General features: G+C 48.5%; 1 pseudogene; it reads left to right on the top strand.

Moving 5' to 3' along the window:
- The window catches only part of LOC138072358 (liprin-alpha-1-like), a 52721-nt pseudogene extending 34061 nt beyond the window's left edge, over nucleotides 1-18660 (top strand).
- The last annotated feature ends 340 nt before the right edge of the window (nucleotides 18661-19000 follow it).

Genomic DNA, 19000 nt, shown 5'->3' with positions numbered 1-19000 from the left:
GCCAAGCACGGTATAAATTAGCACAGTTTTGAAATTATCCTACAAGTAAGTGGATACACATATCCATCATCTTTTAGTGAGAAGAATTCTCATTGGAAGTTTAAGTGCCTTTATATTTTCACCTCATTCATGGCATGTATTTTTTCATACATGTCTATGTTTTGAGCTTCCATATTCAGTGAGTAGCTAGTCTGTGCTAGACGTCATCAGAAGTATGACTCCAGCATTGAATTAAAAACTGTGTGTTCTTTATCCACTACTACATAACAAATCACTGCAAAGCTTAGTGACTTCCCAGTGAACAGCTCACAGTCCACAGTCCCTGTGCATTGTAGCAGGTGGGCCTGGTTCAGGGCCTCCTGAGGATGCAGACATGAGATGGCCCCCCAGGGCTGGATGGCAAGATTTCAGACTCACCTAGTTGCTGGGGACAGGCACAGGTCCCTAACGTGTGGATCTCTTCATGGCCTGGCTTTCCTTGGAACTCTCTCTGAGAGCAAGAGCATGGGGTGTACCCCGGGGCCTTGCACGTCCCAGTCTTGGAAGACGCACACCTTCACTTCTGTTTGCGAGAGTGAGCTGAGAAGTCCTGCCTCGCTCAGGGGCTGAGCAGGAGTTGCCCCCTCTGCCTCTTGAAGGGAGGAGGATGGAAGAATTTGTGGAGCCATTTTTAAACCCACACAGCCTGTCGGACAGTGATGAGCAGGGAAAGGAGACCAGAGTGCCCAAGTTGTCCAAGGAGGAGGGGACAATCGTTTGTGAACAAGGTGGCCAGCAAGGTGACTCCAGGAGGGTGACCTTGAACCAGAAACCCAAAGGCAGGAAGAGAAGTAGCCACTTGGAGATAGAAAAAGGGTAGTGTCAATAAGCGGGGACAAGGGAGAGAGCGGCCTGCATCAGGGAGGACCTCAGGCTCAGGTGTGAGCAGCTCGAGGCCAGAGCCTGTTTCCTGAGGTGAGGAAGGCTGCCAGGGTGGGGAGCTAAGAGCCCTGTTGAGATGGACAAGCCCATGGTGTGTCCAGGGGACTTGTCAGGAGAGCAGCTGAGTGTTCCAGCCTGCATCCAGGAGAGGATTCACTCAGCTCAGGGTGGACCTGGGGTCGTGGGCATATAAATGGCATTTAAAGGGATGAGCACGGTAAAGTCACCAGGTAGGTGCCGGTGGAGACAGATGGGGTGCAAGGGTAGAGCCGTGGGGCACCCCACATTCCAAAGCTGAGAAGGGGCACAAGGGACTGAGCAATAACCCCAGGGAGGGCGGGGCCTGGAGCCCAGGGAGAGACATACTGAGGGGTCTTAGGGGAGGGCAAGGAGAGGAGGGGGCTTGGTAACATGGGATCTTCGAGCCCCCAGGGAGCTGCCTTGTGAGGGAGGGCACACCGCCTGCTTGCAGAGGGCTGGAGACTGGGTGGGGAGGGGGGCAGTATAGGCCGCTCCCAGGGAACTTTCAGAGACCCACAGTAGGCGCTACAGGGAGCCCTGGAGGAGGAATCTGCTGGTTCCCCTTGTGCAATTTGAAGGCGAGAGAAGGGAGAGGACATGCTGACCAGGCTGATGGGAGTGAACCCATAGGCAGCTGGTTCGCTGGAGCAGAGCAGGAATGATGGCAGGTGGTTCTGAAGCCAACGAAGGGGGTAGGCCAGGTCTGGGGAGGGGTCGTGACAAAGACAGGGGGTGAGGGCATTGGCCACAGGGGATAGGGAACCGGCAAGGCAGAACCCCTTGGTTGCTTTGAAGTCATGTCTGGGAAAAGAAGGCAGGACCTGGGTGAGAGTGGGGCAGGGGGAGAACTACAGAGAGAAGGATGTGAGGTGTGAGAGCAGGAGGGCAGCACAGGGCCCCGTGGGCACTCTCCTGTGTGTCTCTGATGACAGAGTCACACTTGCGGTGCAAGGAGCCATCCCCCAAAACAACCCAAGGGGCTGTGCCCCAAGAGGAGAGCCGTGAGGGGCTGGCCTTCCCATCCCCTGGTTGCCCCTGCTCGCTCCTGTCTGTGGGTGTTCAGACCAGACTGGGAAACGGAGGGCTGGGAACCTATGAGGACAGTACTCCTTGGTGAACTGGTACCCGTGATGACCAGTGAGGGGGACCCAGTGGCTGCAGAGCTGAAGGGTTATTTTCTCTTATTTTCATTCAGCCTGGCTGATGGAAGCATGGGTGTATTTTTTTTTTTTTTTAATTTTCAGTTTTTGTCTCTGCCTCCATCAGCCCACCCTTGTGAACAACCTCATAGGATTGCCTTCCATCCACGCTAAGACCTGAATGTCACCAGGCCATCTAGGAACTGGATTCTCCTCCTGCCCGTTTGTTCATTACTGCTCGCATAAGAGATGGCAGTGTCTCATAAGCATGGCCCATTTATCCAGTTAGGGCTTCCATGTAAAATTGTGTTCAGTTCCTGATAGACTTGAGCTGCTCAAAATGTTGCTGATGAGACATGGTCCTCTAGTGCCCAGGTGCAGACCCTGAAGGAACAGGACTGGGAGTGCGCAGCAAGCCAGTGTGCTGGCCAACGTGGCCCAGGCATTCAAGAGTGACGAGGGCCTGTCGAGTGGCGAGTGACGACAGGGTCATTCTCTTCAGCTCGGACACTCAGCTGTCGCCCAGCAGGCAGGCCAATGCCGAGACTCTGACTTTGATGCCTCGGGAGCAGCTGAACGCCATCAACAAAGAGATCCAGTGGGTGCACCTGATCCCAGCTCCCCGGAAACTCGGTTTCTCTGAGGAGCTGTCTTCTCCTTAGAGAAGCCTGAGTGTTCCACAGTAAGAAAACTGACTTCAGGTCTGCTTCAAGAATTTTCAGTTCCAAGATTGCCCTTGATTATAAAGCGCAGTCAGCCAGGGCATTCGGTCCACAGTGTGGTGTCAGCACTTTGGGGGGGGGCGCATTATGGGGTGTCCCTCCCCATCTCTGAGCCCTAAGGTGGGTGAGCTGCTGAGGCAGTGTCCCCTGCAGCCCGTGCATCTTCCAGCACTGAGAGTTCACCCTTGTGTGTCCCTCGGAGACTCCCACGTTCTGGTGAAAAGCCACTTGGAACAGAAAAGCTGGGGTTTTGGGGTTGGAAAAGTTCCCACTCAAATCTGCATTTTCCTTTTTAACTTAATACAGTGTGAATATTGGCTTGTTGTAAGACAGTAGCCCAAGGACATGTGTTTGAGTTTTTCTCAACTCATAAATATATTTAAGATGTTTTCTTTAGACACCACCTTGGCAGTTATAACAGTTTACAAAACATGATAGAATCAAAAGACCAGCCTTGTGGTGAGCATGGGGCCTTGGGTCTGGGTGCAGTCAGGTGGCTGTGGGCCCCAAGGCCTGCCTGATGCCACACCCACATAGCTGTTCCCCTGTCCAGAGTCCACGTCCAGAGTGGCAGCAGGCTGGTGACCCTGCACAGGACCAGATAGAGCTGCTGCTCAGACTCTTCTCATCACGTCAGCCCAGGCCAAGGTTCCCATTCCTGTTTGCCTAGCACGGGGTGCTTGGGGGAAAGGCAGGGCCTGAATGGCACAACCAGCAAATGCAGGTGGTGCCGCCTACACATTTGACGCTGAGACAGACTGCTTTATGGGCCATGCTTGAGCACAGGCAAGCTCAGAAAGATGGTCTTTCTCCATCTCCACAGGAAATATGGAACAGTTATATATTAATGTTTTTATTTTTACAGCAAGTTGTTAGGTAAAAGTGATTTTTCCTTATGCAACAAGTTGACTTGATGTAAATGGTAAATTATCTCCATCAACTTGTTATCACCAGTGAAGAACTTTCAGGACATAGAAGTAGAAGTGAAACCAGAGAGGTTACGACCTGCAAGAATCTTGTATTTTATTAAGAGAATCATTTTAAATGCATAATTGTATATTTAAACTGCTATATAAAGTCATCCATGACACATTAGGGGAGAAGAGCAGTAACCGTGAATTCTTGGCTAATGCGGCACATTGACATGAATCCAGAAACTCACATAAAGCCGGTGGAGAACTTCATCAAGTGATGAGTTTGTACATATACAACCTTAAAGGAAAAAAAAAAAATCAACTAGGCACTTCATCTGGTCTGGAGACTTGTGTTTAGAAACTCCAGCTTGTTCATGAATCAATGTTTCGATTGTACAGAGTTCCCAATTTCCAGTGGAAAAGACTTGAGGCACTGACATGCATCTCTGCCCTGAGAGGGAAGGGAAGGTAAAGATTATCAACTTCAGGTATCTCCTCACAGGGATAGAGTCGCCACCCAGGGGTTGCCGCCCCATCAGAATGTTAGAGTAAATAAGTCAAATCAAACGTGAATGATCAGGGGCCAGTTTGTAAGACTCAATGATAAGTTATTCTAAGTTTGAGAAAATTCAAAAGAGGGAAAGTCGAAGCGTTTTGCTGAGCAGCTGTTCCTGGAATTTGCTAATCGTGTTACAGAATGCCAGCCCAAATATGTTATCCAGACAGATTTCTCTGCTGACAAAGGCACGTGACGGGTTTTATTCTATCTTAGGTTGATCCAAGAAGGAGAACACGGAGCAGCGAGCCGAGGAGACTGAGAGCAGGGTGGGCAGGGGGAGCTTAGGCAACCTCCTTCATTTTAAATCCTTAAACTCCCTCAACTTGTATCCCACCTCCTCGCTTGCTGGCTCCTGCCCACCCAGCAGTGTGCGCTCCATGCCCCAAAGGAGGCACCACAGCCCGGTGTGGGAAGTAGACAAGCTGGGCATTATGACTCTGGTATGTGTCTGCCTCCTCCCTGCCACATTCCTCTTAGTTTTTTCTCTTTTTACCCAGGAGAAACTCAGGTATATTTGCTACACTCAGAGGTCTAAATTTTTTTAAAACTGCTTAGTCTTTAATCATTCCATAATCACACAGAGACAAATGTCATGATATTTGGACCGCTAGCTTTGCGTGTCATCATGAACTCAGCCAGAGCCTGCCTCTGTAACATTGGGCCTGGCCTGTGCTGGGCACAGCAGCTGCAGGGAAGTTTCTGTTCTCAGGGAGCAGACAGCTTTGTGAAAGTAACCATAGGCAGCTCTCATGGTGTGTGAAAAACATGCAGCACATTTTCCATTGGGGATGCCTGGCTGCAGGGTGCAGGGCATGCAGTGGGAATAAAACCAAGAATCTAAACTGGTCAGCTTGCTGATGGGCCTGACTGCATGCTCAGGCCAGCTCTGCATGTGAAACCAGGTTAAAAGCCCGGTACCCCAGGGCCCCAGGAAGAAGTCGGGCTTCCTCACTCTTCTGAGTCTAAAAATGGGATGACGACCTAGGGCATTTGGTGACAGAGTGTGTGGCTCTAAAGCTCATGTTCCAGCTTTCTTGCATGTTTAGCTTAGGTTTTGTGAGTGCATTGCTATTTAACCCCATGAAATCATGTGTACAACACTCTGCTTTGTAACTGGTCTTGTATTATCACTTTTTTCTGTTACCACCCATTTCATGTTAGCTGCATTGTTAGTCAGCATATAATTAAATTAACTGTGAATCATTTTAGATGCATGTGAAATGTTAACTAGTCAATTTTGTGGTCTTTTGACACACTGTTTTTATAATTTGCATCATTGGCTAATTAGTTGATATTTAAAATTATTTGACCATTTCTCTGTGGCTTCTTGCTTGATTTCTTTCTGAGTATTTGTAAAAGAACAGTTCTGTATATGTTTTCCTTGTTGTTGGAGTTCTCTGACGGTTTGTCTGCTTTCATCACTGGTTTCGATTTCCTGTCTCATCCTGTTGTCTGTTTAGTTCAGTTCAGTTCAGTTCAGTCACTCAGTCATATCTGACTCTTTGTGACCCCATGAATTACAGCACGCCAGGCCTCCCTGTCCATCACCAACTCCAGGAGTTCACTCAAATTCATGTCCATCGAGTCAGAGATGCCATCTAGCCATCTCATCCACTGTCGTCCAATTTTCCTTCTGCCCCCAATCCCTCCCAGCATCTGGGTCTTTTCCAATGGGTCAACTCTTCGCATGAGGTGGCCAAAGTATTGGAGTTTCAGCTTCAGCATCAGTCCTTCCAATGAATCCCAGGACTGATCTCCTTTAGGATGGGCTGGTTGGATCTCTGTTTAGTTATTGTCAATCCAGACCCAAGCCTCCCCTCCTCTCCCCCCTACCCCCCGCCCCCAAGGCTGTAGTTTACCCATCCATCTCCTCTCCCCCAACCTCCCACTTGCTCTGGTCATAGCAGTGCTGTGGTCCACAGCGTGTGTCCCCTTAGTCAAGTTTGTGCTTTGTCTTCATATCTCATTAAATATTTTTCCCCGTAGCAGTAAGTCTGAATTAGGGTATCACTATGCAGTTACAGGAGAAGGCAAAGCAACCCACTCCAGTACTCTTGCCTGAAAAATCTCATGGATGGAGGAGTCTGGGAGGCTGCAATCCATGGGGTCACAAAGAGTCGGGACAAGACTGAGTGACTTCACTTTTCCTTTTCACTTTCATGCATTGGAGAAGGAAATGGTGACCCACTCCAGTGTTCTTTCTTGCTTGGAGAATCCCAGGGATGGCGGAACCTGGTGGGCTGTTGTCTATGGGGTCACACAGAATCAGACACAACTGAAGCAACTTAGCAGCAGCAGCAGCAGCAGCAGCCTGCAGTTACAAGCATAATGTAGATGGATCCTAAACTACATATCATGTGTAATTCATAAATGAGATTATCCTTATATAAAGAAACGATCCTCTTAAGTGTAGAATTAATGGACTTTTGACACAATATCCTTTCTATGTTGGTGCTTATATTTAAGACTGTAAATCCCATCAGCTTTTGCACAGTTAATGTTTCTATGAGACTCTTTCAAAAACTATCTTCTATGGTTAATAAAATGTAAAGATTGCACCTGCTATTATGCAAGCTTTCTTTCTTACATATTTTCACAGGGAACCTGCTTTAATGAATTTATTTTGAGAAGTTTTAAATCAAATTATATGTCAGGATTTTGCATTAATGTCCAATAGGTGGTTAGATTTGTTCAATGTTAAAATAGGTTGTCATGATTTTACATTAATGTTCAATAGGTGGTTAGATTTGTTCAATGTTAAAATAGGTATTATGGTAACTTCCTCATCAGTTAAATTACTAAGTTAAAGTATAACATGGTTTTTATTAAGAGAAACTAACTTATAGAGATTGGCTGAGAATAGACAGCTGTTAAAGCCCTTTGTTGTACAGAATGCTGTGCTTTAATAAATCATGATGTTGTAATAGAATTGTATCTTCCTGAGTAATAATTTATAGTGTTTCTCTAGTAAATCTTCAATAGCTTATTTAACTTCTGTGGTCAAAAAATAAACAAACAAAAAAAATGTTCTGTTACCAGTCACATGTTCTCTAAATCTTCATCTCACTTATATGTTTGCCATCATTTTGCTTTACTGTATTTGCCTATAATGATTTTTTTTTAAATTTTTAACTTCAAATTAACAATAAATCTGGTTTCTCTTCACATCTTTGCATGCATCTATCAGCCTAGTGATTTAAGGAAGCAGCATTGAAAGGTAAACTATTCAGTAATTTAGCATGCCTTTTTTCTCTGTGAAGAATTAAAGAGTCCTTAATGTTTAACACGAATGAACACTCTGTGCTTATGTACTGGTGAATAATTGACATTTTAATGGAAGTAATGAAACTCACCCACCACTTAAAATATGCTGATGGCTCTGTTGGAAATAGGTCATTCATTGGGACAATTGTAACAGTTTGCCTTTCTGCCATTTGTTTTCCTTTGAATCATCTCATGCTTATTTATAATAGACATAGTATTATTTATTATTTTTAAATTTTTCTTTACATGCTACACAGATTATGGGATCCTAGTTCCCCAACCAGGGATCAGACCAGTGTCCTGACAGTGAAAGTGCCAGGTCTTAACCTCTGGACCACCATGGAATCTCTGCTTGGTGTTTTCTTATAAGAAATGACTGAATCAAAGCCATAGATGTTAGATTTACAGGAAGCCAATTTAATGATGGTGGGTAGCAGTGTGCAGGAGACTCTGTGCACCGGGCACCATGTCGAGTGCTTTCCAAGCCTTTCATCTAATCCCACAGACACCCATGTGAGGTCCAGGCTGCTGTTATCCCCATTCAGCAGACATGGACACTAGGCTTAGAGAGGTTGGGCACTCTGCCCAGGCTCGCACACGCAGCAGTGTGGTGCAGACGGGTCTGATCAGAGCCTGGACACTTAACCATGGTGCCGTCCAGCCCACTTTCCTGGAGAGGCTCTCATGTCCATCACAGCATCACTGATGGAGGGAGCATCAGGAGGGAGCTCCCTGCCTCTCCCTTAGGGTCACTTGGATGAGCCCCTGTTGTTGGAGTCCAGTGCCCTGAGGGCTGGCCTTCCTCGTCCCTCTCCCGCTCCCAGCCCACTGATTGAGCACTCCTGGGGCCCTCCCTCAGGACTGGGGCAGCCATGCTCCAGTTCAGGCAGCTCAGTGCCCAGGAGCCCTTCTGCTGGGCACAGCAGAGCAGCTCCATCACCCTGGGGTTGGTGACCTGGGTGTGCCACTTGTCTGCTGTGTCACCTGCTTTGCCCTCCTGTTAAGTGAGGACATGTGGGCACCCAGTGGGGTGGCTCCCATCCTGGGGGAGGGCGGCCAAGCTGGGGACCCAGAGGCCTTCCTCAGGAGGAGGCCTGGGGGAAGGGGCGTGGCTGTGGTCCCCAAATTTGAGGCATAGTCATTGAGTCCATAGTCAACCCAGGTGTGTCACTTCCCTGCTTTGTTCTTTGTTGTTTTCTGATTTTTTTTAATGCTTATTTTAACTGGAATTTGAGAATCAGACAGGTGTTCCGGCAGTGAAAGTGCCAAGTCTTAACCTCTGGACCACCATGAAATTTCCACTTACAGTTTTTTTTTTTTTTTTTAATGATTGAATCAGAGCCATGGATGTTAGATTTATGGGAAGTCAAGTTAATGATGGGGGTAGCAGTGTGCAGGAGACTCTGTGCGCCAGGCACCGTGTTGAGTGCTTTCCGAGTCTGTCATCTCATCCCACAGACACCTAGGTGAGGTCCAAGCTGCTGTTATCCCATTTCAGCAGACATGGACACTGAGGCTTAATGAGGCCAGGCATCATGCCCAGGCTCACACACCAAGCAGCACGGTGCAGACTGGTCTGATCAGAGCTGAACACTTAACCATGTTGCCATCCAGCCCGCTTTCCTCCAGGGGCTCTCGTGTCCATGATGGCATCCCTGATGGAGGGAGCATCAGGAGGGAGCTCGCTGCCTCTCCCTGCGGGTCACGTGGATGAGCCCCTGTTGTTAGAGTCCAGTATCCTGAGGGCTGGCCTTCCTCGTCCCTCTCCCGCTCCCAGCCCACTGATCAAGCACTCCTGGGGCCTCCCGCAGGACTTGGGCAGCCATGTTCCAGTTCAGGTGGCTCAGTGCCCAGGAGCCCTTCTGCTGGGCACAGCAGAGCAGCTCTGTCACCCTGGGGTTGGTGACCTGGGTGTGCCACTCACCCACTTTGTGCCTGCTTTGCCCTCCTGTTAAGTGAGGACAAGTCGGCACCGGTGGGGCAGGTTCCCATTCTGGGGGAGGACCACCAGGCTGGGGATCCTGAGGCCTTCCTCAGGAGGAGGCCTGGGGGAAGGGGCGTGGTTGTGGTCCCTGACTTTGAGGCAGGTGTTTGTTTCCATTGAGTCCATAGTCAACCCAGGTGTGTCACTTCCCTGCTCTGTTCTTTGTTGCTTTCTGATTTTTTTAAATGATTATTTTAACTGGAATTTGAGATTGATCCCTGTTCAGTTCCATGTAGACAATTTCTAGCCTTCCATTTTCTGAGGGCTGCTGTTAGAGATCAGGAGAGGGTGCACAGTTTATCCAGCTGCTGTTAAACGAGTTCAGCTGTATTTTGCACTAAGTTACTTTGTTGTCACCAAGCTCCTGTGGGGCTGCAGTGGATCTGTGTTCTTTACAGAATCCCACTAAAAACGCACAGGTTAGTTGGTTAAAACAACATACTCATTGTTTATAAAAATACTTGCTGTGCACGTTTCCTAAAATCTCTCCTGGTTTAACCACAAACCCAAATGTATAACTGAGACCTCTCTGGACCCTGAGGGTCCAGACAGTTGCCACCACTGTCTTTCCGGTCTTCACACCCAGGACCAGCAGAAAAATCCAGGAGAAATCATCATTTTTTTTAAATTAGTTTATTTTTTAAATTGAAGGATAATTGCTTTACAGAATTCTGTTCTTTTCTGTCAAACCTCAACATGAATCAGCCATAGGTATCCATATATCCCCTCCCTTTGGAACTTCCCTCCCATCTCCCTCCCTATTCAATCACTCTAGGTTGATACAAGATCATCTCTTAGTGAAGACCTAGGGGTGCTTTATGTAAACCACAGTGAGTGAATTACACTCAAACAGCGTGTAAGCACTTTAGTGTGGAGCCCCCAGTCTGTGTGTTACCAAGAAATATGTGCCAGACACATGGTGTTCGCATGCAGAGGTTCGGTACCTTTTCTGTGTTTCACTTGTTGTAATGGGTTCCAGCAACCTGAATCATCACTACAAATGATCTTGGAGGGTGACACAAGCTGTGTCCTTTTCTCCTTCAAACAGAAAGGTCTGGACGACTTTGCTGAGAGATTTCTTACTCTAGCTGTGGTGCTTCAGGGCAACATCTGGCTATGAGCACAGTCCTTGCATTGGGGCAGTTCATGCCATGCAGGGTTCACGGTTCCAGTGTCACTCTGCTGTCCTGCCTGGCGGGGCCATCTGGTCGCTGGATGCCAGGGAGGGCGGAGCCCGGCTGCAGGGAGGCTTCCTTCCGGGCTCTTTGCAATCAGTCACATGCTCTTACTGCCCTACGCCCCCGTTTCTCTTGAACAAGACAGTCCTTTAAGATGGCATTAAGCTAGAACAAGGTTTTGTTTTGTTTTGTTTTGTTTTGTTTTGTTTTTTGTCTGTTTTGTACTTGGCAGATAGCATAGCTAATAGATTTTGAAATAGGTTTCTGGTTATAATGTAAATCCTGTGAGACTGCTTTTTCAACACGGTCTGTTGTAAGCCAAGTTTACACTTACCTCTCTCACTCAGGTGACAGCTTTATGGGAAGAGGTGCGAGATGACAAGAGCACCATCGAATGTGAAACCTTGACCCCTACCTCGCTGCGGTCCCTTTGGCTGGACCAGCTGCACACTGGGGCGCTGCACACAGCCAGCCACGAGGACATCAGGAATGCCCACAAGTAAGGGGCCTGGGTGCCTCATTGTCAGTTTCAGGAGCCCTGTGCCTCCTGTCCTGGAAGAGTTGCAAGGATGATCGTAAAGGAATCCCACTGGGTTCAGTGCCTGTGTTTAGTGGTGAACTTCAGGTGCTGGGGGAGAAGAATTCCGCGACCTCAGTTATTTTAGAAAACCTTCGTCTCTTCGGATTGACTCCTGCGGGAGCTTTCTTCCTGCTCTTACTAGTGGTCTGCTCGGCCTGGGGTGCATTCCTGACGGTGACCGCCCCGTGCCTCTTGGGTTCTCTCTTGAGGGTCCCTCCCTTTTCCTCAGGGGTCTTCTCTCAAGAGACTCTGTCCCCTCCTGTGACTGACACTGTCCTCATTCAGACCACCACCTGCTGAGCTCCCGTCCTGGGCCAGGCAGCACTCGATGGAGGGCGACCTGACCAGCAGCCCTGCAAGGTGACCGTCGCTCTCCTGTCATGGCTGGGGATGGTCACCCTGCGGGAGGCGGGGGGAAATGCCCAGAGCAGGGGAGCTCGTCTTCTCCTGGAGCATTGTCACCTGCCGAGCAGTGACCCTGAGGGAGGGTCGGAGCCGCCTCTGCACCAGCTGGCCTGGAGTCAAGCCCTCCTAGGCGGAGAGCTCAAGGCAGAGAATTTCAGCTTCCCGGGGTGGTTATCTGTGGCCGGGAGCCTGCGTTGCTCGTGTAGAGTGTGGTTGGTGAGGGAGACTCCACTGTCTGCTGTGAGGTTGAGGCACAGGTGTTGCTGGGTGCCCATTTCTATCAGTAGGTCTTGTGGAGGGTGTGTGTTTGCATGAAGGTGCTGGTTAAAGGTCATTTTCTCTCCCTGAAGCTTGACAGGCTCTCGATGGCCCCAGGGGCAACCCCAGCAGCAGCACCAGCAGCCAGGACTTGCTGCACAAAGCCCCGAAGAAGAAGGGCATCAGGTCCTTCACGGGAACTGACAGAAGTTTTGATGAAGTAAGTTTTCAGCTTAATGATTTTTAAAGTTGCCTTAATGGAAATCATTTTACTACACTTGTATGAGCCACGTAGTCAGGGTATCCCTTCTAAATGTGGAGATAAATTTATCTTACAAGTTAAACTTTGCTCTTAAAATTTTATCAACAAATGAGCCATTAAAAAACTAGTGTCTTCACTAGTAAGATAGAGGGTGGGTTGGGTCTGTTTGTTTGTTTGTTTGTTTGTTTTTGCTATTTAAGTTTTAGCCCACTCAAAAATATTTCATATTAAAACGTTGGTTTCTGCTTAGGAATGGTGTCTGTGAGTTGTGTTTTCGGGAGCAACTGGATGCCCTTACCCTATTCTAGGGCCTGTGTGCTTTGGGGGACTATTTCATAAGTGTATTGAAAACACACAAAACACTAATTTCCCCTGACACACAACCATGACTCATTCACTCCCACACTATAGTTCTTCTCTTCATTGGACCTTAATGAGACTTGAGTTTGACAAGAAGAATCGGACACCTGAAGAAGCATCCATTGGCTGTGTCCCAGAGTGAGACAGAACTGGTTACAGCTTGAAAATATTTCCATGGCAAATGACAGTGTGTTGTATTATATAGCAGGAGGTGATTTCTCCACGATGAGAAGTGAAACCTGCTAACTGTCAGGAGGAACATCCACCTGGCTAGGCAGGGTGGTACAGTTAGGGTCCAGTCAGGGTCCCAGTACGTGTCTTACCCCACCCTGTGTCACGCTCCTCTGTTCCCAGTTTGGGCATATCAGTCACACAGCCATCACAAATGGGGTCAAATACACATGGACAAAAGTGCAGTAGCAAACTCAGCCATTTTAAAGGGCTGGTGGCTTTTTGTTTTTGTCCTTTGTTTTAAATTCTGTCTTGTTTTCTGTCCTGTAATTTCCAAGCACAATGATAAAAGCTTTAGGAGGGCACTTTCTTGGAGGAAAACATTCAGACCAACGGATGTCCGTGGCTTAGCTGCTGTGTGCGCAGAGACTCTGCCTGCAAACTTCTGGGTTCTGTCCTCTCTGCCCTCACCTTCGATGCAGGCAAAGAAGAAGCAGCCGGATAGTAGGTGACAGGATAGGCATAGTGCACAGCCCTGGGCTAGAATGGAGATGAGCTGGAATGGCCTGCATCTCAGGTTACAGGTCTCTTTAGTGCCATTGCATGCCCAAGGGTCAGTGCTCTACAGTGAATCCTAACATCTGTTTATAAACATTTAACAGTCAGGTTTTTTTTTGTTTTTGTTTTTGTTTTTTCAAATTCTTGTCTGGTTGAATATTAGCATATTCTTCCAACTAATAAAATGAGACTCGTGTGTGTTCTCAGAACATTAGATTGACCCCCATGCTTGTAGAGATGTGTGTGTGGCCGGCAGTGCTCAAGAGCTCTTTCATAAAATAGTAGTGTCACTTTCAGGCCACACAGCTGCCTCTCAACGACTCTCCACACTGGGAGGATGGTCGAGTCCATATTCAGTGACAGCAGCATCCACCTTCCTGTCCTCCCCCCGTCCTCATCTCCACCATTGTTGGTCCCTTGCACACTGTCAGTCGATGGGGCAAAGGAAGAAGCTAAGGCCAGGAGAGGTCCTCTCCCGAGTTCAGCCAGGCAGTGTACACCATCCTAGGAGGTGTCCTTTCAAACCCAGCTCTGGTTTTCCCTCTGACAGTCACTCTGCCAGAGAACACTGCTAGTTCAGGCTGGATGCTCAGGGCTGCTGTGTCCCCACTTGATGTCAAGATAGATGGCCAGACAGCCTGGGCTGGGGTCAGGCTCTGTGGCTCAGGAGATGCCTTGTGCATGTGTCCAACGCCCCCACCCCCTCTGCCGCCCAGTGTCCCATCCATGACAGGGGCATCTCAGTGGCTCCTTTCTCCCTGGTTAGCTGTGCCAGCCACACTGGGGGTTCCCAGAGGGAGTGTGCACTTACCCCATGGGAGTGGGGCCTGGAGGGTCTCTTTGGTGCCATTTTTTTCCTGTTATTAGCCCTTCCCATGAGTAGATTTATAAGCTTTGCTCTCACTTGCTCTCACAGAGCAAAGTACATTTAGGTAAAGCCTGTGCTAAGCTGGGCACATTCAATAAGGGGACTTACGGGGAAGCTGCATTGTCTCATCACCAGAACTCACTAATATGCTTTACCGGGGTGGGGGGGAACCCAGTGACTCTCTCCTTTTTTAAACAGCATTTTTCTTCCAAGGAGCATGCAGCTCATTTTTACAAATATTGACTGTAGCTTAGCTTTCAGTCAATTGAAGAGTCGAACTGCTTGCTTTTATATTTTCCATTTTCCTCATTAAAAATCCAACATTTCCCTGTCAGATGCACATGGTGACGTAGACATTAGAGTTTAGATAAATCAGAAATAATCCTAGAAAGAGGTGTTGGGAATATGATGTCCAGGATCTGACCTTTTACAAACTGCGTGAGATAGGCAGGGCATAAATTGTGTAACTGGGTTGTTTTTATGGCTTTTGAAGTCACAGTGCAGCAAGTGTCTGGGGCTCCTAGAATCAGAAGGGCTTGGATGGGTGGCCTTCTCCATCAGCAGCCCCTGCTGTCTTCAGCCCTCTCTGAAACCCTGGCCAGCGACTCATCAGATATGTTCCTGGTGGGCCCAGGGGAAGACAGAAAACGTTGAATTGGGAGCAGTGGGTTTCTGCTAGGGGGTTACGGAGATTTCTTAGTCAACTTGGAGCGGGGGGTCCAGGCTCACCCATTAGGCCCTACAGCCTGTGTTGTAATGAGAAAACGTCAGCGGTGATATTTCCGAGGGAGGCTGAGACTGAGTTTCTGGTTTCTTAGATCAGCCCCGTGCTCGGCCTTCCCTAAAGCAGCCTGGGGAGAGTGGCCTGGCCCCCCAGGACAGCAATCGTGGGGCTCCAGGCCACCAGTGCCCAGCCGCTGACCCACAAGCAGCTGGTCCCTCCCCTCATCCAGTCTCACAGATTGAATCTTGAGGGCTGGAAGAGAGGTCCAGCAGCCTTGTGAGTCTGGAGGTCTAAGGAGAGACTGGCAGCTGCTCACCTGGAGTAGCTGTCCCCATGATGGCATTTCTGTCATCAAATGTGCCATTGCTGCTCTAGTGTGACCACCATCCCCCCCAGGTGGCTGGGACTGTCACGTGGCAGACCCCTGGCTCGCTCTCTCTGGCTCATCCACCCTCTAGAAGTTTCCCCAGACCCTCAGTAGGAGTGGGCACTGCTGCGGGTGTGAGTGTGTGTCCCCGTGCCCCATGTGATGTTGCATGACTAAGCGCATTAGGTTAGTGCAAGGAAGGTGTTTGCACCCTTCCTCCCACGCTCGTGGGACCAGGCAGAGTGGCAGGCATGCAGAGGCTGGATTCCACTACAGTCCCATGGGGGCATGGAGGCCACGCCCTGGGAGTGGAGGGTCAGTGGGTCTCTGGAGGCCGGCCGGGAGAGCCCTCAGGTGCAGAGAATGTGACCTTGGCGCCCAGCTGTCGCTGGAGTGATCAGAGCACGGCCTGAGGCTCCCTCGCGTCCGTGCACATGGGTGTCCCTCCCACAGTGGCAGTGCTGCCGGCCATGCGCTGCGTGCACGCTCTCGGAGGGAACAGAGCCCAGAACGTGAGGGTTCACGAGGCTGCCCTGCCCTGGGCCTCTCTGTGCGGAGGCCAGCATTTCACACCGAAGTGCACCATCATGTGGGTTTCTGCCGCCACTGAGGGGCCACCCTCCCTTGCAGGTGCTGCTCTGGGTGGTCCTCTGGTGGGTCCGGCCTGGGGGCCCAGCCCTGCTCGAGCCACTCTGAGGGCAGGAGGCTGTCTGCTCTGTCCTAGTCACATCTCAGCTAGAAAGCTGGATTGGGTTTTGAGTTTTTTACCAGCAGCTTTTAGCTATATGTCAGAATAAAGTCAGCCACAGAGTTATCGCCTTGATCTGCTTGGTCCTCCATGTTTCTATGAATTCTCAAAGCAGCTGAAACCCAGAATGGGGTGGGGGATGTCTGGAGGGGCAGGGGCTCGGGCACCAGCCACCATCCCAGTACTGACTCATCTGTGTGTTTGTTTCCAGTTTACCCACGCTAATTATACAGGTGATTATACAGCATCCAGAATATGACAAAAACTACATTTTTAACTAAATGCAATCTTTACTGTGTTAATATTTGTTATATGGACCAGAAGATATTTTATTACAGGGTTTTTAGTTAGTGATGAATTCATGAATACCATAGAAGAAAATAGTTTAGAATTTAATTTTTCTTATATTTATGTAAACTTATGACTTCATTTATATAATTACTTACTTTTTCTTGTATAATCAGGCTTAAATATCCTTTCATATCAATTCATGTTCTGATACCTGATTTTAGTCTTTCAAATGAATGTACTGCAGTGCTTGTCTGTGTAAATCCTATGAACAAATATAGGACTTTTGTAAATGATGCACTTATTGTAATTATTCCTGTTTAATTTTTAAATGTTAAGCCATGAGAGAAGGGGTTTTCCTGCGATTGTAAAATCATCATGACACTGTGTGCATTATCCTTCCAGAATGTGACTGAGCTCTCCAACAATCACTCTGAAATGAGCAAACTTAATTTCAACCAGGTGTTTTGTGTTTTAACGACTGACCTAAACTGTACCTTTTCTAGCAAGAAATGCTTTTTGTCTGCAGCGTGAAGTGATTTAAAAGTACTGGGTGTTAAATGTGAGCTTCTAATGAAATTTGGGCTGAAAGGATGACTAGAAGAAGACTATGAAAATCTCTCCCATAACCTGGTCTCTGTAGACCCGGATTCCTCCTCTCTGGTGAGACTCTTTGGGGACCAATTGCAATGCCCTGCACCTGCTGTGGCTCCGGTGCATTGGACGGTGAAGGTGCCATGTCCCCTACAGACAGACAGCATAGTGCAGTCCTGACAAAGGCCTTATTTTTATGTAAATCACGTTTTTACAGCTGTTTGTAAACATGTTTAAAGAGTGGACCTAGGCATACATTTTTAGATTGTGATGACAGCCATTCTGGATTGTATAAGTAGCAAATGTAACTTTTACTTTTTCAGCGGCACATTAAAAAAGCCAACAAGAGATGCATTCAGATCATGGTGGAATATTTATTATGCAGCTGGTATCTCGGTAGACAGAGACAGCATGTCTCTTTACATGTGGGTTCCGCCTTTAATTTACTTGTACAATTCATTGTTACCGTTTATTTTCCTATTAATCTTTTGTGGACTTCCTGAATATGTGAAGTATGTACAGTCTACTTTTGAACTATTTTTTATCACAGTATTATTTATTGCTTTATTTCAATAAAGTACTGAAGCAAAATTTCCCACTGCCAATAAAGAGTGCCGAGAGTAAGCTGTACTCTCACTAAGAACAAACCAGAGCTGGTAATAGGAGCCCGTGTCATCACAAGGACATTCTGTTAAGAGAAACGGATGGATACAATGGAAAGGCCAGAAGGCAGAAGCATAGGTGTCCTCAAAGGACGACCGACAGTGTGTTCATGCCCTTGGTTCTGGAGAAAAGAGGTTCCATCACTTCACCATCTGTGGGGACAGGGCCCCTGTGCTGCTGAGGCATGGGCAGCAGGCAGAGGGTGGGAACAAAGTGCAGGTGTCAAGGCTCACCGTCAGTCCCAGGGTGGGGTGGCCGACAGCAACCCTGACGTGGACCCGAATGCTGCATTAGGGAGTGTGCGTGTGCACGCTTGTGTGTGGGAGCTTTTCATGATATTTTAGTCAATAGTCTTTATTATTCATATATCCATAGAAACAACATTGTAGCAAGGGGAAGTGGGAGGGAGATTCAAGAGGGACAGGACACATGTACACCTATGGCTAATTCATGTTTATGTATGGCAGAAATCAGACTGATATTGCACAGCAATTATCCTTAAGTTAAAAAGAACATAGCAAGGTGGTCAGGAAAGTATGAAAAAATGATTTATCATAGAGATTTATCCTACACTCCGTGTACATCTGGGAACAGGCTGTCCACCATCATCAGACCTTCCCTCCAGCATCAGGCCATCACCCAGCATCAGACACTAGTCCAGCATCAGGCCATCCCCCAGCATCAGATGTTTCTCCTAGCATCAGGCCCTAGTCCAGCATCAGACATTTCCCCAGCATCAGACCCTCCTCCAGCCTCAGACCCTTCCCCAGTATCAGGCCCCCCACCTCCAGTATGACGTGTGGCAGCCCTACTTGTCTGACGGTCCTGAACACACTCAGGCAGCCCCAGAGCAGCAGGACAATAGCTCTTGCAGGAGGTGCATCTTCAGGAATCACCTGCAGAGCAGCAGCAGCTGAGGTTTATTTATTTATTTTTTTTTTCAGGTCAAGCAGAGGCAAAGGCACTTGTACAGGCGGCAGTGGAGGCTGTGGGCACATTCCTCAGCTCTGCTTCCTCCCAGTGGGGGCTTTGATCTCCTGCTCTCTCACTGGCCCCAGGGCTGTTCCCTTCCAGAATCATGGTCTCCTCGATATCTCAAGCCCAAGTACTGAGTTGCGTCCCAGTCTGGCGTTGCAGAGGGCTGGGAACACCCAAACTCAAGGGCTGAAAGGATCCAAGGGGGACAGCCAGGCCCCAGTGGGTGGGAGGGCAGGGGATGAGGCTGGCCGCCCATAGAGGGCCCTGCAGCAGCACTGGAAGGAGAGCAATGATGACTTAGCTCACTCAGGAATGCTGCCCAGCCTAGCACTCAGAGATGTTGCCACCAGCAGCTTCGTGGATGCAGGAAGTCCGGTGAATGACACCACGCCACTCGGGCTGTGTGGGTGGGCACTAGTGACCATGGCCTCAGTTTTCATTCCGGTTCCAACTGTCCCTCCAAGGGCTGATGGG

The sequence above is a fragment of the Capricornis sumatraensis genome, unplaced genomic scaffold (genome assembly GCF_032405125.1).
Source record: "Capricornis sumatraensis isolate serow.1 unplaced genomic scaffold, serow.2 scaffold10, whole genome shotgun sequence".
Taxonomy (NCBI): Eukaryota; Metazoa; Chordata; class Mammalia; order Artiodactyla; family Bovidae; genus Capricornis; species Capricornis sumatraensis.
This window is presented reverse-complemented; position numbering and strand designations above follow the sequence as displayed.